A 13,812-nucleotide genomic window follows, 5' to 3' on the forward strand; every position below is an offset into this window, starting at 1 on the left:
GATATATTCATCTTCATACGAGGTATTTTGTGGTTTAGATTTTTTTAATTTTTTGATTTTCTGCAATTTATTTAGTTATATTTATATATTTGTTTTTTTTGTGTAATTAATGTGAAGTCTCTATAGGCTATATCATTTTAAGTAATTTATTTAAAAAATGTTTTTATTTAAATTTTAGATTTTATAATTTGATTCTGTGTAATTATTTACTTATAAGTATATATTTTTTTGTATATTTTAGATTTTTTTCTGTAATATACGAGAATGGTGTCACTGTTCATAGCGACACCTATTTTTCCAGTTTTTTCCTTTTTATTTTATTTACTTATTTTTTCTCCAGTTTTTTTTTAAATTAACATATAATAATATAAATTTAATTAAATTTTTTAATTTGTGTAGTTCTAATTAAAAATATAAAAAAGAAAATTTTAAAATTATACGTCAATATTTGCAAAAAAAAAATACAAAACGCTTGGCGTTATGGCCCATAACGACACCAAGTCGTTATGGCCCATAGCGCCTCTTTTAAAAAATTCTCATATTTTAATTATAATTGCTTTTATTATCAACCTAGTAGTAGTGGTTTAAAGAAAATGCTAGGAGAAATTCTCGAGATTCAAATAGTGATTATAAATATATATATATATATATATATATATATATATATATATATATATATATATATAGAGGAGGGTTCAAATGACACCGGTGTAACTTTTACTAAGTGTTACACCGCTTAATAACTTTATATTAAATGTGAATTTTGAAAATCCAACCGTTAGATTGAAAGTTCATATCTCTTAGATCATATATGTCAAATTTTGTTAAAATTGAACAACAACTTGAAGGTAATCAAAGTGTTCATATTTTAGTATATTTTGAAATGTATATATTACGTCAATTTTGTTTTATGAGAATGAAGTATCAAATCATCTTAGATTAATATAAAATTTGACATATATGATCTAAGATATATGAATTTTCAATCTAACAGTTGGATTTTCAAAATTCACATTTAATATAAAATTATTGAGCGGTGTAACACTTAGTAAAAGTTACACCGGTGTCGTTTGAACCCTCGTCATATATATATATAGAGAGAGAGCATATTAAGTGAGAGGGAATTTATTATGAGAGATGAGAGGGTTAAAATATAACCCTTAGATTAATCAAGTGAGAGAAATTTTGGAGTTTAATCAAGTGAGAGGAAATTAATCTAAGGGTTATATTTTAATCCTCTCATCTCTCATAATAAATTTCCTCTCACTTGATATGCTTCTATATATATCACTTCCTAAGAAAACAAGTAGGAATTTGAACCCATGACAATAAAAAACAAAATATAGACTTGTTTCTTTTTTCTCAACCAACTCCTTTAAGTTAACGCTACAATTTATGCTCTGTATTTATTTTTTATAAAATTATATTATTATAAATTATAATACGAGTATTATTCTTAATTTTTATATATTTTGAGTAACCTAAATTAATATAATTATATATTATATATACAAGGGCGACTCAAATGAAAATATTTGTTAACATAAAAACATGAGAATAACTAATAACAGTCCTTCTATTAAAATAAACGACTAAGATTAAAAGATGTTACTGTGTATCGTCATTGTAGTTATTTTTGTTATTGTTGTCCCCATCCTCGTTATTCGAATTGTCACTACTATCACCACCACTTTCATCGCACCTTTGCTACATCACCACTGTTGTTGTCACCACTATTGTTGCCACCACCACCATTATCACAATTGTCACTACTTCCATCACCATCGTCATTGCCACCACCACTACCACCATTGTCATAATCGTCGCCACTTTCACCATCATCATTATTATCATCACTACTACCATCACCTCTAGCAATGGCCGCCGATGGTGGTGGCAATAGTAATGATAGTGAGATGGTGCCATGGTGGTAATGAAAGTGGTGGCGGCAACGATGGTGGTGGCAATGACAATGGTGGTAGAAGTGGAAATAGTTGTGACGGTAGTGGTGATGGTGGTGGTGTCGGTAGTGATGGCGATGGTGGTAGTAGTGATGAAGGTGGTAACAACAATGGTGGTGATGTAATAAAGGTGTGCTAGAGGTGGTGGTGGTGACAATTCCAATAACAAGGATGAGGACAATGATAGAGAGAACTACGATGATGGCGAAACATAGCAACATTTTTTAATTTAAGCTATTTATTTTAATCTAAGAGGGTGTTTGTTAAGGGAGAAGCTTTTTCATGTCTAGAAATCATGATTATTGGGAAATACAAATGTTAAGAAACATGATTCCTTTGGTTACTCATAAAGGTTTCTAGAAATATTCATATAAGATTTCTGAAAGTAAATATTTTCATATTTGGTTACACTACTATATTTTTAGGAATATAAATATCTTTTATAAAAATATTATTTATTAAAATAAACTTATTAGATATATTTATTTACTTAAATCTTATTACAAATATGACATTAAACTATTTTTAAAAAGTTCAAAACTTAATTAAAATTATTTAAATACAGAATTGAACAAAAAAAAAGTAAACAAAGAAAAATGCTACATAATAATTAAGAAGAATAAAAATATAATTTCATTTCATTCAAATAAATAAATTAAAAAGTTTTAACAAACGTCATTAAACTATAAAACAAAATAAACTTTAATAATATTATTAAAATTGACATTAAAAAATAATGAAATACAAGAAAAAGAGAGAGAAATAAATCTATAGGAGGGAGAGGGAGAGAGAGAGAAACAAGGAAAAAGAGAAATAAAAGGGGAAAGGGTGAAAGAAAAAGAAAGGGGGAGAGAAACAAATGGAGAGGGAGAAAGGAAGAGAAGGGGAGAAAGGGAGAGGGAGAAAGATAGAGAGAGAGAGAGAGAGAGAGAGAGGAAAAGGAAGAGAGAGGAGTGAGAGAGAGAGTGTGTAACGACTCGCCATGACTGCCACACTACAGAACAACACTACACTCTACTAGAATATATATATATTAAAATAATATAATAAAATATTTACAACACAAGTTGTTGATCAAGCAACCAACAACAACCAGATATATACAACAAAATATGCTACTATACAGTAGCGTAAAAAAAAGTCCAACTCCAGGCACCTCCTGTGGCCTCTAGCAACTATCTCCTAGCCTATCTCTGCCTTGCTCCCATACATCGTATGATCATTGCAATCCAAATCACATGAAAACGTGCAAGGGTAAGCTAGAGACAATAAACAACTCATAATAATAGCATCAACATATAATAAACAACAATAGAATTCTACTTTCAACTTCTACATCTCGACTACTTACTAATTCAACAATAGACAACAACTAAACAATTTAGTTTCATCAAATACACAACATATAAATAACTTAAGCCAACAACTACCAACTCATCTTCATTAGGCAACTTAGCGAATTTACAACCTTATAAACAACTTCAACAACATACAACATCATCTAATGGCAACAACATTTTCAACACATCATACTTTACTCAAATTGGCTGCTTGTAATCGGTATAGCTCGGCCTGACTCCTATACCGTGGTTGCTTCATACACGTGTGCCTCGACCTTGCCTACACACGGGACCAACTAAGTTCTAGAGGAGAACAACACATCATCCACTCCAGGGGAAAACTTTCTAAGGAGGGTTTTTAAACAAATTGGGCTCTCAGAGCACCACAACTATCTCAATCCGCACAATAGGATGAGAAACTTCGAAAACTTATCCTCTAGTCCTAGTGATCAACAACTCATCATCACAACGCAACCACATAGTTTTTAACACAATAACTCAACTACCAGCTCATTCATATAACATTATATGCAACTTGAATGGAACAACACATGCAACATCAACTAATGCGTCGTCACACATATACAACTAGGAGATCTCCAACAACTGAGGTTGAGCAGTCTAGGTGGCATAAACCCTACCGAATCCAATGTTTGACCTATCTTAACCAGGTCAGGTATAGGGCATCGTTAGGAACTCCAAAGAGAACTAGGTATAGACAACAATAGGCGATTGCTCAGGTGTGCCACTCAGAGTCGGAGGTCCAGTACTACTCTTGATGGGAGGAGGCATGTGAAGTGAAGCTTGATCTTCCTTTTCCTTCTCCACTAGCACGGATCTTCTTCCTTGAGAAATATGTTCGGATTGAAGTAGGATTTGAGAACAAGAAAAGGTTGAATTCCTAAGCTAAGATGGAAGTATCCTAGCTAGAAACTCAAAGGAAAGCCCACGGACTAAGCTTAGAAATTAGGATTCCTAAGGCTAAGGCTATGGACTTTTGAGAAAGACTTTGAGAGAGACTTGGCTGAATGAATTTTCAGAAATCTCAATTATGATTCAAAGTGTGTACACTTGAGAGGAAGCATGCATATATAGGCCACGGATCCAAGGAAATTGGCGCCAACTCCTAAAGCTTCAAGGTGGTGCCAAAATTTGAATTCAAATTTGGACGTCCACTCATCCACTCATGTGCATCCATCCTTTCTAGAATCCTAATTACATTTAAGCATAATTTAGGGTTTATTTGATTAGTCACATGTGCAGCCACCCTTGGCACAAACCATGTGACTCAAATGAAAGTCAAATTATCCTTAAATGTAATTACAACTCTATAATTCATGCCCAATACTTGTTCCCCTTAAATTCCTATTCTAATGGCCTAAATACAATGGCCAATCAAATACAATGGAAAGGAAAAATTAAAAAAATGAAAATGAGCCCAATATTGGGTACTAAAAGCCCAAAGGCCCATGAAGCCCAAAACTAGGCCCAATAAGCCTATGGCCAAAAATGCTACTCTTTGTGGTTCAAAATACAAGACCAAAATATATGAAACCTATACTAATATAAGATATACAAAATATAAGAAAATGAATATCTCAAGATATGGCCCATGTGAAGCTCAACTTGGGCCTTCCAAGCCCACCAGGCCCATTGGGCATTGGCTGGCCCAAATCTTCATGTCTAGCCCATTCCTCGTGGTTCCTTCAAAGTATCACCTCTTTCCTTCCTAGGCATGATTCCATCAACTATCAGGGTAGAAGGGTTAGGGTATGGGCTTACCACGGCCTTGGCTTGAATAACCAATCCACATATGAAGTTAGTCCACCCACTGCCCTCCAAGTACCACTCACCCTCCAGTACCTAGTCAAAGACTACATCTCTAGCTAGATACCTTACCCAATTTGGTCATTCAACCATGACATGGATCGACTACTTCCATGTCGCCCACACGGTACTAAGGGATTTAATTTTAAAATAACTTTCAACTTATCACCTTAGTACTATGTATCTCAACATAGGACATATATCTTCACCATATGTCCCCAACTTTACAACTTTACCACAATAGGCATCTTCTTACAACTTTACAACAATAGGCATCTTTATACAACTTTACAACAATAGACATCATATATCAACTTTACGACTTCACAACTATAGACATCCTTCATTCATCTTTACAAAAATAGTCATCTTTACAACAATAAATAACATAATAACATCTTGAGTAAACAATTTAAGCAACTATAGTCATCAAAATCTCAACTTCAACAATTGTAAACAACTAAACAACTTTAAGGCAACTTACAACTTAAAAGTAGCTTTCAACAATATTAATTATTTATACATCATAATAACATTATTATACATCAACAATAGACATCACATATCAACTTGGCAACTTTCTATCATCATACAACTTTACAACATAAATCAGCCTAAGCTCCCTAAACAACTTACAACTTAACCAAATCACTTATTGTGAAATGGCAACCTCAGATTCAACATGCAACTTCTCAAGGCATCAAAATCATCAAAAACCCCATTTTTCCCAAAACCCCAAAAAATGAGATTGTAACGACCCGTCATGGTCTCTACACTTAGTGGAATCGCACTACTGCTAGTTGTAGACACCCAATTTCATTCGGGGGGCTTACAAACAAGGAAATGGGCCTTTATTTTTTAAGGGAAGGAGCTCCCGAAGCATGCAAACAAAAGGATAGGACATCAGAGGGCCCAAAAACCCAAATCAACTTTTTAGTGGCCCGGAACGGGCCGTTCCAGATTTAGAACGGGTCGTTCCCAAGTCCGAAACGGGCTGTTCTAGATTTGGAACGGGCCGTTCCAAGTTTTTAAAAAGGGCAAAAAAACCTAAATTGGAACGGGCCGTTCCAAACCTAAAAAAGGTGTTAAAATCCTTAAACCGGAACGGGTCGTTCCTAAATTGGAACGGGTCGTTCTGGTATATTAAAAGGGGCCCAACTTTTGTACCCAGAACGGGCCGTTCTGGTTCCCCGGAACGGGCCGTTCCGATTTTAGAACGGGCCGTTCTGGGGTACAAAAATAAGGCTCAACGGCCAGATCCAGAACGGGCCGTTCCGATTTTGGAACGGGCCGTTCTGGACCCTTTCTGAAGTCTATAAATAGACTGCGTGGGCTCATTTCTCAGGGACTCCAAAATTTCGTCCAGCACTCCTTAGAGCTCGAAATTTCTCTCTTTTTCTCTCTGTCTCTCCTATTATATTTCTTGAGTATTGTGAGGCATTTGTGTAGTGTGAAAGGTTGCCACAAAGCACCTACAATTTCTATATTGGAAGATCTAACAAAGCTTGTTACGAGGTATTTTAATCAGTCTTCTTCTCTCTCTTTTATTTTTTATCTTTTATAAATATTGTTATAATAAAAGCAATCATGTTGACATTTTAGGGTTAATTGTATTATTTAAATTTTAAACATGTAAATAATTATTAATAAAAGAGGATTTAATATTTATATTATTATTGTTTATAACGCTAACTTCATCATAGGGTACCGATTAAGGGCGTTGTAGGGGTGCTTAATACCTTCCCTACACGTAACCGACCCCCGAACCCAATTCTGGTTATCAAGACCATTATTGGACTTTTAAAAACCTTTTCTTTTTCCAATGTTTTGAGTAAAACATTGGTGGCGACTCCAAGAACCTATTTTCAAAACCATTAATTAAGAATTAGTCTGGTGTCCGGACATTCTTTAATTAATGAGATCTTTAAAAAGATGTTTAAACCATTAGTCGCAAGATCGGAAAAATCTAGGTTGCGACAGATGGCGACTCCGCTGGGGACGTTTAAAGAGGGTCAGGCCCATTTAATTGATGAAGTTAATAAAATAAAAATAATAATTTAAATATTTTCCCCTTTACTTTATTTTTTTTATTTGTTTGGCTTTAATATATGTTTGTTTGTTTATTTAAATTCTGCACCTGTTTGAATAAAACTGTACACAATCCTTTGCACACAACAGTTCCCCCTACACCCGGGGGCATGAGGGTAATAAACATAAGGAGTGGTTGACGTACGACCGGCCCAAGCTTGGCCTTGGAGCCTGCGAGCCTTTTCGGAAATCACACTCAAGGTGATAACCGGTTACTCTAGCCCGAAATACTGCGACAGACCTTAGAGTTTTCCAGGTGACGGCGACAGAGATACTGGGTCCCTATAATGGGGGCACCTTGGGGGCCTTAAGACCAGTGAGATTAGAATTGTCCTATACAATGCACTTTTCTTGCAGGGACCACAGACCAAGGATTTAAACGTGACTGTTCGCGGGTGTACATTTGTTTGAGCATATGTGTGTTGCATTTGTTTGTGTTTATTCATTTCAAACAGATAAGAATTACAAACAAATAGATATTAATAAAAAAAATATGATAAAAATTTTAACTCCCTTCTGTATACCCTAACTCTAAAGCATCATATAGGGTAGTTTATTTCAAAAAAAAAAAACAAGAAAAAAATATAGCAAAAATCATGCATCATTCCCCTTTAGTAACAAAAAAAATGATAAAATTTAGGCAAAAACAAATATCATGCATCTTTTAGTTTAGCATATGCATTCATTAGAAAATGGAAGGCACATAGGACGTAAAGATTTTTGAGAAAGGAGAACATTCTTAAGTACAAGATTCGTGTGCCCTTATATTAAGGAGACCTACTAGACTTTGGACTCTCGTCATCTTTTCAACAGAAGGCAAAGTCTACATCTTCTCAGACTTCTTCCAATCTAGAAAGATGTCATTCCTCAATTCAAATAGGAGATTATTTGAAATTTCGAAAAAGGAGGCATGCAAAAAAAAAAGGAAATTGAAGCAATATAAAAAAAAAGAAAAAGAATTTGCTTCAAAAGAACATAGTTTGGGAAGCTAAAGAAAACTCCCCTGATGAACAAGAAATCATGAATCTAGGGAGTTTAAAAAAAAATTGATGATAAGCTCCATTACACCTCCAATTCGTTATCAAATCACTCCAAACTACATCTTTCTTCTCTGACTCATTAACCTCGTCAACAAAGATAAAAATTTTGGCATCACCAAAATAGTGGGGAACCCGAAGATCTTATTGACGGTTACTTCTGATGGGAATAACAAGAAGAATCTGAGAAGAAACGAAGACTAATTGCAAATCAATGAATGAGCAAGCATGTCCATAGGGACATCATTCAAGCATAAGCTTCTGTAGCCTCAACATCATCAAAATGCACCGAAAGATCTTGTACAAAGAATGTTCTCTAAACAAACAAATCAATGAGAATGATATTTGTTGAATTTCTCAATCATCTTTGCATCCTATTTTATGTTTCATATAAACAGCATGCCTTCCTTGTAAATAATAAATAAGAATAAAAAGGGAAACCTAACCTGTGCGTGTTAATCAAATAATGAGATCACTGGTAATCAAGTGCAAACCCGATACATCAAATTGGAAGCACTTAAAAACCAGTAATTGTGCAAGAAGAATGGGGGCATAACACGCCTAAATTGATGATTCAAACACCGAGAGTTTCCCATGCGAAAATGACAACTGTTGGGATAGGAGGAATGATCAAGAATGAATGAATCCTTGCTTCTAGGGAATTACAACAAAACCCAATTGAAGAATAAAGGCATTGCATGACAAAAACCCGCTAGGACGAAAACCCATAAAGGGCGTCCTAGGCAAAAATTAAGGTAAAGGAAAAAGAATCAAAATCCCGATAGGATATGTACTATGCAAAAGTTAGGGATACATAAAAAAAAAAAAAAAACAATGTCTGCTTGAGTTGAAAATCGAAAGGCGATTTTTGGGTATTCCCTTCAAAAAGCAAGAATTCATAAAGGTTTCACTTCGAAGTCGAAACACTCACATTCAAGCAAGTGGGAATGTGTTCCTAACGTAGTTCAACCAATTGTCAACCATGCCTCTCTAGGGGGCAACCTCAGTTAATCTCTCTGTGTACGAATCACGAACTCGGGGCATGCCCGGGCCTCCGAGCTTTGCTAAAAGGGCACGTGTAAATTGGAAATACTGTTTTAAATGTCATAACATTCTTTCATTTCTCTTCTCCCTCTAAATATTCACTCTAGGCCTTATCCATTAACCCTTAATAAACAAGATGTATTTGCGACAAAGATGTTACTCAATAATAGCATGGAAAGGATAACAAAGGAACAATCAGGAATTCAAACATGACTAGGGTTTGATAAAATAAAGACACCTCATACCTCATGAGTGCTGCAAAAAAAAAATGAAGGCTCGGCAGGAAACCCACTAAGGGGGCTACGCAAAAGTTAGGGCAAGATCTGATAGGCAACCCACAAGCAAAATTGGGTAACCTAGGCAAAAGTAAGGATCAAAAGAAAAATGTCTGCTAGGAAATACATCCCAAGTGGCCTAGGCAAAAGTTACGACATTAAAGCAGCAACTTGAGTTGAAAACTGAAAGGCAGCTCAGGGGAATCATTCAATCAAAGCGCGACCCCAAGTCATCACTCCACTTTCCAAAAAGGCTAAAACACAATGATAGCTTCCTTGCAGCAAATACAATTTGTTTAATAACCCTAAACACCAAAGTCTACCTTGGCCAGCCCTTCTTCTAAAAAACCCTTTTTGAAAAATCCCTTCTAACAACCCTTTTGAAAAAAAAACATAATAATAATAACATTCCTTCCTGCTTTTCTCTTGACCCTTATGGCATTAAAATGGTACTGAAAAGATACACGAAAAATGCACAGTGAATACTCACAGAGGGAAGACCGAGATGTCCTCAAACAGAAGTTAGAGACGCTTGACCACACATCGACTAGATAGTCAAGGAGCCACTGAAGCTTGGGCTTAAAAGAACATATCCTGAAAGTAATCGAGATTGGCATGGATAGAAAGAAATCATCAATATTAACCTTAATACGTACAAGTTAATTTCCCGATATAAAAAAAATGAATTGCATCTTTAGGAACAAACACAAGCATAAACTATATCGCATGCATATGAGTTAGGGGCATATGGAAGGGCGTTACACAAAAAAAAAAAAAATCATTCCTATCTTGCGTTTTTATGTGCATCCATGCATCCTTGCATTATACTTGCCATGGTCAAAGGGAGTCGTCAGGACAAAGCATTCGTAAAAGCTCAACAACCAAACAAGCAAGCCTATAAGCATGAAGAGGCCATCGCGCCCTGCTCTTCACCAAATGAAGGATAATCCAAGAGAATGCCAAAACCAGGAATGACTTCCTAACCAAAGCCAGGAGTGGCTTCCAAAATAATACTCATTAATAAAGATTGAGCAAATAACATCATGGGAATGGAGCCCTCCACCAATGATGACAATAAAGAGCAAAAGCAACAACATGAGAAAAAGGCAAGCTTCGTACATGTTGAAAAAGCCGAAGCATTTAAGAAAATAGCAGAAAAAGGCAAGCTTCAAATATGAAAAAGCCAAAGCTAAATAAAAATGAAATTCAAAAAAAGAAACTTACCATAAGAGACGCCTGGAGAGGCATCACAATACTCACATGGCAGGGGAAACACCTGAATCCCTATCACCCATCTATCGCCCATCAACACAGGGGCACATCAAGTACATCTTGCCCATCCTCCTTGGGGCATTTTTCATCACAAGTCAACAACGAGGGTACCGTCGAGTATCTCAAATCGAGAAGGAATCACTATCAAGTATCCACCCATTATTTCAAAGGTCCTCCTCCAAAGGATATCAACAACCATCCAAGTTGAGAGCCGTCATCGAGCTGCTCAAATCAATGAATGGCAACGAGGGTACCGCTGAGTTCCTTGAAGTCGAAACTAGGATGTCGCCGAGCTCCCACTATAGGTCGGTTGAAGCCTTAAAATTAGCCAAGCTTGATCGAGAGCCGCCATCGAGCCGCTCAAATCAATGAATGACAACGAGGATACCGCCGAGTTCCTCGAAGTCGAAACCGGGATGCCGCCGAGCTCCCACCGTAGGTCGGTTGAAGCCTTAAAGTCAGCCTAACTTGGTTGAGAGCCGCCGTCGAGCCTCTCAAATCAGTGAACGACAACGAGGGTACCGCCGAGTTCCTCGAAGTCGAGACCGGGATGCCGCCGAGCTCCCACCGTAGGTCGGTTGAAGCCTTAAAATCAGCCCAACTTGGTTGAGAGCCGCCGTCGAGCCTCTAAAATCAGTGAACGACAACGAGGGTACCGCCGAGTTCCTCGAAGTCAAAATCGGGATTGCCGTCGAGCTTCCATCAATAGGTCGGCTGAAGCCCTAAATATCAGTCCAGCCTAGAGAGGCTAAGCTCAGAATATACTCCCTCTTCAACAAGTAGCAAATAAAGGAACATTATCACAAGAGAAACAATGGAGCTTCTACTCGAAGACTGAAGATCAGGTGTACAACTTGTCAACCTTGTTACCCAATAGAGTACACAATCAATGCTCAACTGCTCTAAAGGGTGAAGATACGAGCAAATACATCTGTCCAAGGGAAGCAACGTAGAAGCATTAACACATAGATGAGAAGAAGACCCGAATGAAATGTCTACGTCTTTACTTGCCTTTGGAAAAGCAACACAGCTATTCCAAAGGACAAGTAAAGAGGGGCAGCTGTAGACACCCAATTTCGTCCGGGGGGCTTACAAACAAGGAAATGGACCTTTGTTTTTGAAGGGAAGGAGCTCCCGAAGCATGCAAACAAAAGGATAAGACATCAGAGGGCCCAAAAGCCCAAATCAACTTTTTAGTGGCCCGGAACGGGCCGTTCCAGAATTAGAACGGGTCGTTCCCAAGTCTGGAACGGGCCGTTCCAAGTTTTTAAAAAGGGCAAAAAAACCTAAATTGGAACGGGTCGTTCCAAACCTAAAAAAGGTATTAAAATCCTTAAACCGGAACGGGCCGTTCCTAAATTGGAACGGGCCGTTCTAGTATATTAAAAGGGGCCCAACTTTTGTACCCAGAACGGGCCGTTCTCATTTTAGAAAGGGTCGTTCTGGTTCCCCGGAACGGGCCGTTCCGATTTCAGAACGGGCCGTTCTGGGGTACAAAAATAAGACTCAAATGCCAGATCCAGAACATGCCGTTCCGATTTTGAAACGGGCCGTTCTGGACCCTTTCTGAAGTCTATAAATAGACTACGTGGGCTCATTTCTCAAGGACTCCAAAATTTCGTCCAGCACTCCTTAGAGCTCGAAATTTCTCTCTTTTTCTCTCTGTTTCTCCTATTGTATTTCTTGAGTATTGTGAGGCATTTGTGTAGTGTGAAAGGTTGCCACAAAGCACCTACAATTTCTATATTGGAAGATCTAACAAAGCTTGCTACGAGGTATTTTAATCAATCTTCTTCTCTCTCTTTTATTTTTTATCTTATTGTTATAATAAAAGCAATCATGTAGACATTTTAGGGTTAATTGTATTATTTAAATTTTAAACATGTAAATAATTATTAATAAAAGGGGATTTAATATTTATATTATTATTGTTTATAACGCTAACTTCATCATAGGGTACCGATTAAGGGCGCTATAGGGGTGCTTAATACCTTCCCTACACGTAACCGACCCCCGAACCCAATTCTGGTTATCAAGACCATTATTGGACTTTTAAAAACCTTTTCTTTTTCCAATGTTTTGAGTAAAACATTGGTGGCGACTCCAAGAACCTATTTTCAAAACCATTAACTAAGGATTAGTCTGGTGTCCGGGCATTCTTTAATTAATGAGATCTTTAAAAAGATGTCTAAACCATTAGTCGCAAGATCGGAAAAATCTGGGTTGCGACACTAGTAAACTAAGAGAAATGTTTAGTTGGATAACTCATACATACAAGTATAAATAAGAATGAAAATAACTAAGTTTCTGGTTATAAAATAAAACACCATATATATACAGTCATCCCAAAAATAATATTCCCTAGTGCTGGTCAAGTATAGACAAAACCGTTACCCAAAATGGTAACTCTAATACGAGGATAAACCTCCCCATCTCGCAGCGGTCACCTCAACTCCAAGCTAGCCCTGACCTGCTCCCATACCAAGTATGATCATCGCAGTCCCACCACATGGAAACAGAAGGGTAAGCTAGAGTTCAAAAACCAATCATACAAGTACAGAATAAAATTTATACTACACATCATCCAACTATCAATCATGTTCATAGAGTCATACCATACACTCTATCCAATACTACTCATGCATAAAATACAATCCACCAATCATGAAGTCAAACACCACACTTCATCATATTAATAATCATGCAATAAATGCATCTCATGATAGATATCAATGCATATCAATCATCTAATGCGTCGTCACGCATACACCTAGGAGATCTCCCTAACAATAGAGCTGTATAAGTGACATTCCATCCTACCCAAACCACCCCAACTGTTTTCACGAATGCGCCCGCTCGATCACAGCTAAACAGGATATAATCCTCACTCAGGTTTACTCGAATGATGTCACTTACACAATTAGAAGTCCAGATCCACCGTCAGGTATAGCATAGCTGGGTACGGGCT

This window comes from Cajanus cajan, chromosome 3 (assembly GCF_000230855.2).
Source record: "Cajanus cajan strain Asha chromosome 3, NIPB_CcT2T_4, whole genome shotgun sequence".
NCBI classification, from domain to species: domain Eukaryota; kingdom Viridiplantae; phylum Streptophyta; class Magnoliopsida; order Fabales; family Fabaceae; genus Cajanus; species Cajanus cajan.